Below are 8,740 nucleotides of genomic sequence, written 5' to 3' on the forward strand. Positions count from 1 at the left end.
TAGGTCAGGGTTGATCTAGGTATGAAAATGCTAGTCACCACCATGATTAACAAAAAAATATTAGTCTCATACTCAGGTACTTAACTAATTAGGACGTATCAAAGCAAAATAAAGGAAAGACCCCTTTTTGTCCCTAAAGCAGTGGTTCTTAACCTTCCTAATGTTACAACCCTTTAATACGGTTCCTTGTGTTGTGGTGACCCCCCAAACCATAAAATTATTTTCCTTCCTACTTCCTAACTGTAGTTTTGCTACTGTAATGAATCATAATGTAAGCATCTGTGTTTTATTGATGGCCTTAGGTGACCCCTGTAAAAGGGACTTACAAACACAAAGGGGTCACAACCCATAGGCTGTGAATCGCTGTCTTAAAGGATTCCATAGAGTTATGGACAATGATTTTTCAGAGCAATATTATGCATATGTGAAATCAAAACTGACCGAGTTTTCTAACACAAGTGATAAGTAAATTGCCATGTACATGTTTTGTGGAATATGAAGTCTTAAAGCAGAATTGTGCTTCTGTTGAATAGCCAGAAGGAAATATCTACAAAATCGTGATATGAGGGATTACACTGACAAGGCCTTTCAAGTTTCAAGGAGATTGCTGTCCAATTCATGTTGAACAACATACAACACTTTCTGAGTCTAGATGTTTTATTTTTATTTTTATTTATTTATTTTTTGAGCCTCACTGAAACTTCTGGAACTTTACCTGGTACCCAAAACCCCACCCACAGTCATGCAGACACCAAGGCTCACTGGCTTCCTAAGGGAGTGTGGTTCTAGAACCGAGTGAAGGCAGAACTGTTTACAGAACATTTTCATCGTGTCACATCGCCAGTGCAATGGAGATGCCCCACGCAGGCTCTTATGTCCTCTGAGACATAGTGGATGCCTTTGTGCCACTAAAGAAAGGCCCCAGAACGGAGCTGTGAACTGAGGCTGGGGAAACCTTACCTGTGTGTTCTTTCAAAAGGGCAGCAGACAAGAAGTGCTGGTTAAAACACGTTTTTCTAAGTATTCGAGAACTGTGTATCCATTTGTCATTGCTACACATACCAAGTGTCACCAAGTCCCTACTTGAAAGATCACCCAGCAAATACATTTAAACATATTACAAGGCCTTCATTGACTTTGAATCTATAGCTTGTCATAGAAAGGGTAACATGACAGGACATAGCCAACATCAATCAGAGAGAGAGACAACCATACTTGAGTCCCCCCAGAGTAAGAGTGAATTTATCATCCCTCATCGGCAGGAGTAAAGAAAGATATTATTCTTCCTTCTAGAGGGCATTTGGGGGACATTTTGGAAAATCAAGACAGCAACGAGCCTTATTTATTGTAGATTTCTGGGGATAAACGATACATCTTGTTCAAACAAAATCTGGCGAACATTTCTGTTTTGTCTAAGAATAGTGATCCACATTTGGTTGAGTAAAGCTTGATTTATTAACAATTCTGAAAAAAAATAACCACTACCTGCTTAATAAAGTAGAAAAATCTAGGGACTTAAAGTATAAGGTTGCAAAGCCATTTGGCTAATGGCTGTTGTTATTGTTGTTAATCCCGTTTATGTCCATCGGGATCTTTTAACTACTTCACGTTTTTCTCTTGCGGAACTCTCATGCCAGTGTGTCAAGTAAGCCAGTCCCATGGGGAGAGTAAGATTTCTCCCTGAAAAATAAGTCCTAAGTAACTGTCAGAGATCTTTCCTTCAAAGAGCCCTGCAGCTGCAAGGACCGTGAGTCACTTTGCCAACATGCAAATGGGGGCCCAGAGAGCAGAGCTGGCTTTCCCAAGATCATGCTGTCAGGGAAGATGTAGCATCATCCACGCAGTTCTGCCTACAGACCGGAGGGAATAGTAACAGCAAGCAGACGTCTGAAGAATGCACCTGCTGTCCTCCATCCCCACCTGGACAGAGATGCTAGGTGCCTGCTCACCATCTGTTAGGTAGCTTGTTATGGGTAAATTGCAGCTGCTCTCATTAAGGTTAGACCCCTCTTCAAAATGTCAAATTTGAACCCTGGGACTAAGGACTTGACTTCTTCCCTGTATCTATTTTTCTTCCAATTAATCTACATTAGGTTAGAAAGCACTGAAACAAGCTCAATGCAATTCAAAATAAATATTTTCTGAAATATTCCCATCATATATTATAGCAGATAAAATGAATATCATTTGCTCTGACCTTAAAAGCATACCCATTTCCCACCTCAACACGCGCCCCCCACAACACTGGGGACTGAGCCTGGAGTGCTCCACATGGCCAGGCAAGTACCCTCACACGGGCACCATCTCCAGTCTCTTTTAAAGAAACAGAAGTAACAACTCAATCACAATACCTAGTGTGTAGTACACAGCCACACATCTACCATCTGCCCATAAGGAATTCCACTTAATTAATCTGTCTGTAGTGATTATGCATGTAACCACTTCCAAACTCCAGAGCAAATCCTTACTTTGGGTTCCATATACCTCTCCTAGCCTCCCCCACTTGGATACTACTCTGAATTTTAAATTCCTACACACTGTTCTTCTTTCTGGGCATTGTTATTGTTTGCGAATGAAGGTAAGAGCTAGCTGCAGTTTTCAGTGTCGTACTCACCTCAGCACTCCCTTTTAGGTTAATCTCAACACCTACCCATGTACCTAAAACTAGATAACCTTTACTGTAATTGTTTTTGACAGTCTTTGTGGGAAATATGACAAGTCTTTATTTAACTTTTTTTTTTCCTGAAGCCCCGAGGATCAAACCCTGAAACTGCTGAATACGTACTGTATTACTGAGTGACACACCAGCTCTTAGCACATGTTTTGTGGGGTGCCCATTCCGTGCCAAGTTCTGGCCCAGATGGCAGAGAGTAAAAGCGGTGAACCAAAAGCAGTCAAGGACTCTTCATGTACACATAGGAAAATAATAAACCAATAAATAAGTAAAATGTTTAGTCTGTGCAAAGGTTTGGAGTGGATAGAGGGTAAAAATAGGGAAGGCAGAAGGGTGGGGCTCTGGCCTCTAACTCAGACAGGGAGAGAGGAGCCCAGGCTCTGTGAACTGCTTTGGGACTCAGGGAAACACAACGTCCTCAAGAAGGTGACACTGGTCAGAACCTGAAAGAGTCTTTGCCCTTTACAAGAAGGTGACACTAGTCACAACCTGAAAGAGTCTTTGCCCTTTACAAGAAGGTGACACTGGTCAGAACCTGAAAGAGTCTTTGCCCTTTACAAGAAGGTGACACTAGTCAGAACCTGAAAGAGTCTTTGCCCTTTACAAAAGATTTAAAGTCTCACTGGGCACGACGGTTCATATCTATCATCCCAGCACCAGGGAGCTGAAGCAGAAGGATCACCCCAGTTCTAGGCCAATCTAGGCTATATAGTGAGTTATATGATAGCCTGGCCTAGACAGCGACCTGGTCTAAAAACAAAGTATATAAATAATTAAAAGATGAGTTAAGATTCCCATTTAGAAATTGAAATACAATTCATTATTTTAAGTTCAATTAATTATAGTCTCTTATGACAATGCTTTAGTATCTAAATTTTAATACTTTGTAGTATTTAAAAATTGACCAAAACAGTTAAGGCCTTTCAGTTGAGAGGTGGAGGTGAAGTCTCTAGGCTGGGCATAGCCAAAGAGATGAATTAGTTGAACTCTTCTATTTGGCACTTGACAAAAATGAGATCCAAAGAAGCCGAATTAAATCCATATCCATCTAGGTTACATGTAATGGAAAAGGCCTTCCTTCTGGTTAAATTTGTCGTCTAGGGCTATATGACTAGTTAATGGCTAAGGCAGCACCATGATTTTTTTTAGTGTATAGTGGACATTCCTTCAGTAGAGTACATGATGGTAAATCAGGGACCAACCTCTCCATCTACTGGCCTCAGCTCACAAGAGAGACAATTCTATCTCTGTTAAGGGTCTTGATTAACATGGGACTTAGTAAACCTCCTACATTGTCTGCAGGATGGAGGACAGAGGGACAGCAAGAGTTCAGAATCCCTCAGGGAGGCCCTGGGCTTTTCTCCGAGAATAAGAAACTACTCACACATATGGGAGGCCGGATCCTGAGCACTAGGTCTTCTCTGCCTGTTTTGATAATCCCCAGCTTTGTTCTGATGCAGCTGTGTGGTATCAGCATCTCCTCCTCACCAAGAAGGCAGAGGTAAGCCTGCAGGCTTCCTTCCCTCTGAATCCTGGGTCTGTCCCTGGTCACCCACGTTCCCTCTCATGCTGCCCCCACTCCATGCTGCGTCTTAGCTAAGATAGGAATTCTGCAATTTAGGGAACCCAAAATCTCAAGAGGCTCATGGGATATTGGACAGGACAGCAGAACATTGGAGAAACAGTCCTGGGACTGTAGGTGATTGCCAAGGAAAATACTACAGGCACAGTGAAATGTGCATTTCAGAGAAAACTTTGTCCTAAATATTGATAAATACCAAAAGCTTATCATTGTTTATTCAAAATTCAAACTGAACAGGGTGTTCTGTTTGCTAAATCTGACAAGCCTACATTTATGAGGAGGCAAGGCTGGCAGCAACAGGTACCAGAGTTTGCTTTGGTTTGCGCTGTTTGAGATGCATAAGAGAGAAACAAAAGGGGAAAAATCTGGAAATGCATTGTTTCTTTTGATACAAAAACACATGAGGGAACATCGTTATTTTTGATTCCCCTGTGTGTGTCCTTGTATTTTGTGGACAAAGAAATTGATATTAAGAAAAACTGCAGAAAGTGATACCAATTACAAGTATTGAATTAACAATGAGAAAATAAATACTATAAAAATGTGATCAGTTTAAAAATAACGATCATATTATGTGTAGGCAAGCTGCCTCTTACTTCCCTCCCACTATGGCCATGCAGCCTAACCATCTCGCTTGTTCCCATTCCCATACAATATTTATGCCTTCCAAGAGCTATACGTAATGCCAGAGGGGCCTAAGAAACCACTTCATTTCCACTTGGACATCTACAAGTTAAGTAAACAAGGTCTAGAGGGAAGCATGGCAGACTGAGGATCCCACTGCCACAGAGTGTTAGTCCTGAGGGTTCACCAGTGTGGGTCTGTGTCCTAACTAGTCTGTTTGTGTTATCATATTTAGCTCTTTTAAGAGCCATAGAAACACCTTCATTATTCAGGTGTGAGATGAGCAAGGCAATATGACTCTGGCCTGGGTAAAAGGTCACATAGCAAAAAGGTAGTGGTGATGGCTGAAAGCACAGTTATTCTGGTTGAGACCCTTACACTCAGCTATGACACCCTGCTTCTGTCAGGTAAGATTAATTTACAACACTGAACATGTTCGCAAATGTAAACACTCAGTGTCCCCAACTCCTATGGTGAATCAGGCACTTAATCACAAGGTGACTTGGACAGAGTTAGTGGAAAGTTGCTAAGACACGGTTGCCGTCCATATTAATTTTAGAATGAAAGGACCTATCTGCAGACTGTGAATGTGCCCTCTCACAGCAAGCCCACTGCTATCATCACAAAACAATTGGGTTTCAGTTACTTTTGAAACATTAATTTAAAAATCATAATACCAGGGTCTACTATCGAAGCTAATATTCACTGCCATATAGGATGTTTGCGGCTGGAGTCCCTCAAAAAAGAAGAGGCACACAAAAAACAGGACAGGGTGGCTGAAAGGGAGGAGGGGAGAAAGAGAGACAGACAGACAGACAGACAGAGAGAGAGAGAGAGAGAGAGAGAGAGAGAGAGAGAGAGAGAGATTAATGTGAAGTGGAAGCCCTCCTCACTCATTGTAAGACATGAAACAAAGTTTTCCTGCCAGGCAGACCTGGAGGCCATAGTCCACTGTGATCATGACATCCAGAAAGTGTACACAGTATTTACCTGCTGTATGTTTTTCTTCATTTTGTATGAGCTTATCAACCATGACATCTTAGATGCGCAACTTGCTTTGGTCATCCCGGACACTGGTTTCCCTTGTTTATCAAAGATTGAGGATTAAGTTTCCTGCTTCTGTATCATGCTTCCCAAACTACCTTCCTTATGACACAGAGGACTGAAAGTATGGTTGAGTTTCTCCAAAGTTCCGGGATAAAGTTCTGTACCCTTCAGTTGGAGACCTCAGGTCTCCACAAATCCCCTGAGATGGGGATTGGAACAGTGCGAACAGTCTTTCCTCCCCACTGTACGTTAGCTGAGGGGTTCCTTGATAAATCTATTTTGCAAGGCCACTAAGGAGAACATCACCAAATCCTTTTACAGACGAACCAGCCTCTTCCTATCCCTCTCCCCCCACCACCCATTAAACCACACAGGAGCATTTGAAATAAACTCAGCTTGATGTAAAAAACAAAAGGACATCCTCGCTCCTTCAGAAAGGTGGCAGTATTGCCTTACAGTTTTGAGCAAGCTACCAAGCATGTGAGGCCTCTGATTAACAGATTAACCACCCCCTCAACATGGAAAGGAAAGGACAGATGAAATTCATGGCTAACACTGGTGGCTAGTGGTTAGGAGATACACCCCAGAGCTACAGGCACTGTGGCTTGTGGCCACCTAAGCTCTTGAGTTTTCAACTTGCCTCACTGTGCAGAGCCTTAGAAAATCTGCAGTGGGTCCCACAGACACCTAAGAACCTGGAGCAACTAAAGCAGCTACAGAGGCTCCTTATAGCCTGTCATAAGTCACTGTACTCATTTTTGAGCCACCCATCCCAATTCAACCGACTGTAGGACCAAAGAAAGTGATCAAGAACAAATGAGCGATATCAGCTTCCAGCCGACACCTGTTACACAGAAGGCTCACACCAGAGCTCTCATCAAAAGGATTCTTCTTAGAAGTTGGGTTCTACCATCAATGAATGGTCTGTTACCACAGTTACAAAAGCATTAAAATGCGAAGTTGCAAGTGGAATGATGATGTGGAAACCCACAATCCTACACCTTCTTAGGCCTCCACACAAACCCTTCTACTCACCTCTCTTGAGTATCCCTTCAGAAGTTTCTCTGTGTGCCACTGACACAACAATTTTAGGGGAAAGTGTCCATTTATAAATATCAGATGGTTTGGGAAAAATATTTGTGGCACTGTTTTTTTTTTCCCCTACAGTGATGTCATTTTAAATTCTTAGTGTGCTCCAAATTCGCTATTTTTACTTCCTCCAAGTGACTTTTTTTGGGAAATACATTTGTTTGGATTAGCTACATGTGAAGTAACCCCTGGGCTTGATACACTGTTCTAGGCTCATCTTCTCAGCCGTTATAACTGATAAGACACCCACTCTCTAATCTCAAATCCCGAATTCGCCCATTTCAATCCCGTTCCCTTTGGATAGATCTCTCAAAATTTTCTTTTCACCTATGGAGGAGAAATATTATAGTAAAATGTAGACATTGGATTATTCATAAACAAAACTCACGCTCAACAGGTTGACATTGGAGGCATTCAGTCAAACACTTTTGGGGGAACAGAGTGGAGGCCGCCTGCTCAGGCCCGAGGCATTCATTTGCAAAGCAGTTGAGTGGACAGTGGTAGAAATGAAAAGTTTAGGAGTGCTGAACGCCTTACTCTACCTGATCGGAACTTCCTTCTAATCAGCAAAGAGTGCTCAGACCCCAGGAGTGTCATGGTGAATCTCAGCAAGCCGCTGGTCGCTGGCCAGACGCCCCCTGCTTTCCTCCAGAAACTGGCTCCCGGGAGCCCAGAGGACAGCAGCTATCACCCAGAATTCATCCAACTCTCAGGCAGCTCCCTTGGGCAGGAGGACGCACAGTGACCGCCAGTGTCCCCAGAAAACTGGCGCCTCCCCCTCGCTGCGCGCGAGGCTAATTAACTTCCAGCAGGCAGGACCCTCCTCCTCTCAGGGTGGCCAGGAGCAGCCGCATCCTAGGCGTTCCTGGCTGATGTCATAGACTGCCAGTGGTCCCGGAGTACCACCACCACGCCTTTATGAAGGTCCCAAGTTTGCTATCTGATCCTCTTTACTACTGACAGGAGATCAGCCAATCAGGAGCGGTTAGCAGGGTCTGGGGACCCGGCGAGGCCCCGAGAGATTCAACAGCAGACTCTTAACTCTTTGCAGAAGATTAAGCAGTGGTTGCTGGCCTGGGCTAAGTAGGCTGCCTGGAGGCTGCAGGTGGCGCCCGGCTGCGTTAGGAGTGTCCCGGCAGCGCTGGCTGTGCGCGACCCCAGTGTCTCCAGCCTGTTGCAGGGCTCCGGAAGGGACACCCTCAGAACCCGCTGAAGCCCTGGCCAAGAAGCCGGGCTTGCAATGCCCGGGAGCTGCCGCTTTCTCTCTGCATCCGAGCGGTGCTGTATCAAGGAAACCCCATCTCGCAGCAGCTGTAGCCGCCCGAGATGAGCATCCTAGGAGGTGGAGGAAAGCCTTTTGCTGTGGTTGGATGCTCTCTTTGGGGACACAAGTGACTTTGTGTCTGGGGATTGATAACGGAGGGGGAAGGCGCAAGAGTCGAGTGCCCTACTGGGTTCTCAACAGGGTGGGACTTGGGGGCTTGGGCATGCCAGGTTGGAAAGGTGTAGAAGCTTCCCTGTCCCTTCCCTAGTGGGAAATTCACCTTGCACTCAAAGTGGCGCTGATGCACGTTTCTAGGGGTCCCTCGGGTGCCTGGGTCCCATGTGTGTCATTAAGTACACCAAATATTCTAAGATGAAGGCTTATAAATAAAAAAATTAGAACTGCATGATACAATACACAATTTGCCTTTATTTGCGACCTTCTGTGCACGTGAACTCTC

At 44.1% G+C, this 8,740-nt stretch overlaps 1 protein-coding gene across 1 annotated transcript in view; it reads right to left on the reverse strand.

Annotated features, from left to right (window-relative positions):
• Myocd (myocardin) overlaps nt 1-7,760 on the reverse strand; it is an 88,143-nt gene extending 80,383 nt beyond the window's left edge. Inside the window, exon 1 of the mRNA XM_040748866.1 lies at nt 7,559-7,760. The gene's annotated coding sequence lies outside the window, so the exon portion shown is untranslated. The remainder of the gene's footprint in view (nt 1-7,558) is intronic.
• Nucleotides 7,761-8,740: the final 980 nt, after the last annotated feature.

This window comes from Mesocricetus auratus, unplaced genomic scaffold (assembly GCF_017639785.1).
Source record: "Mesocricetus auratus isolate SY011 unplaced genomic scaffold, BCM_Maur_2.0 Super-Scaffold_100007, whole genome shotgun sequence".
In the NCBI taxonomy this organism is placed as follows: domain Eukaryota; kingdom Metazoa; phylum Chordata; class Mammalia; order Rodentia; family Cricetidae; genus Mesocricetus; species Mesocricetus auratus.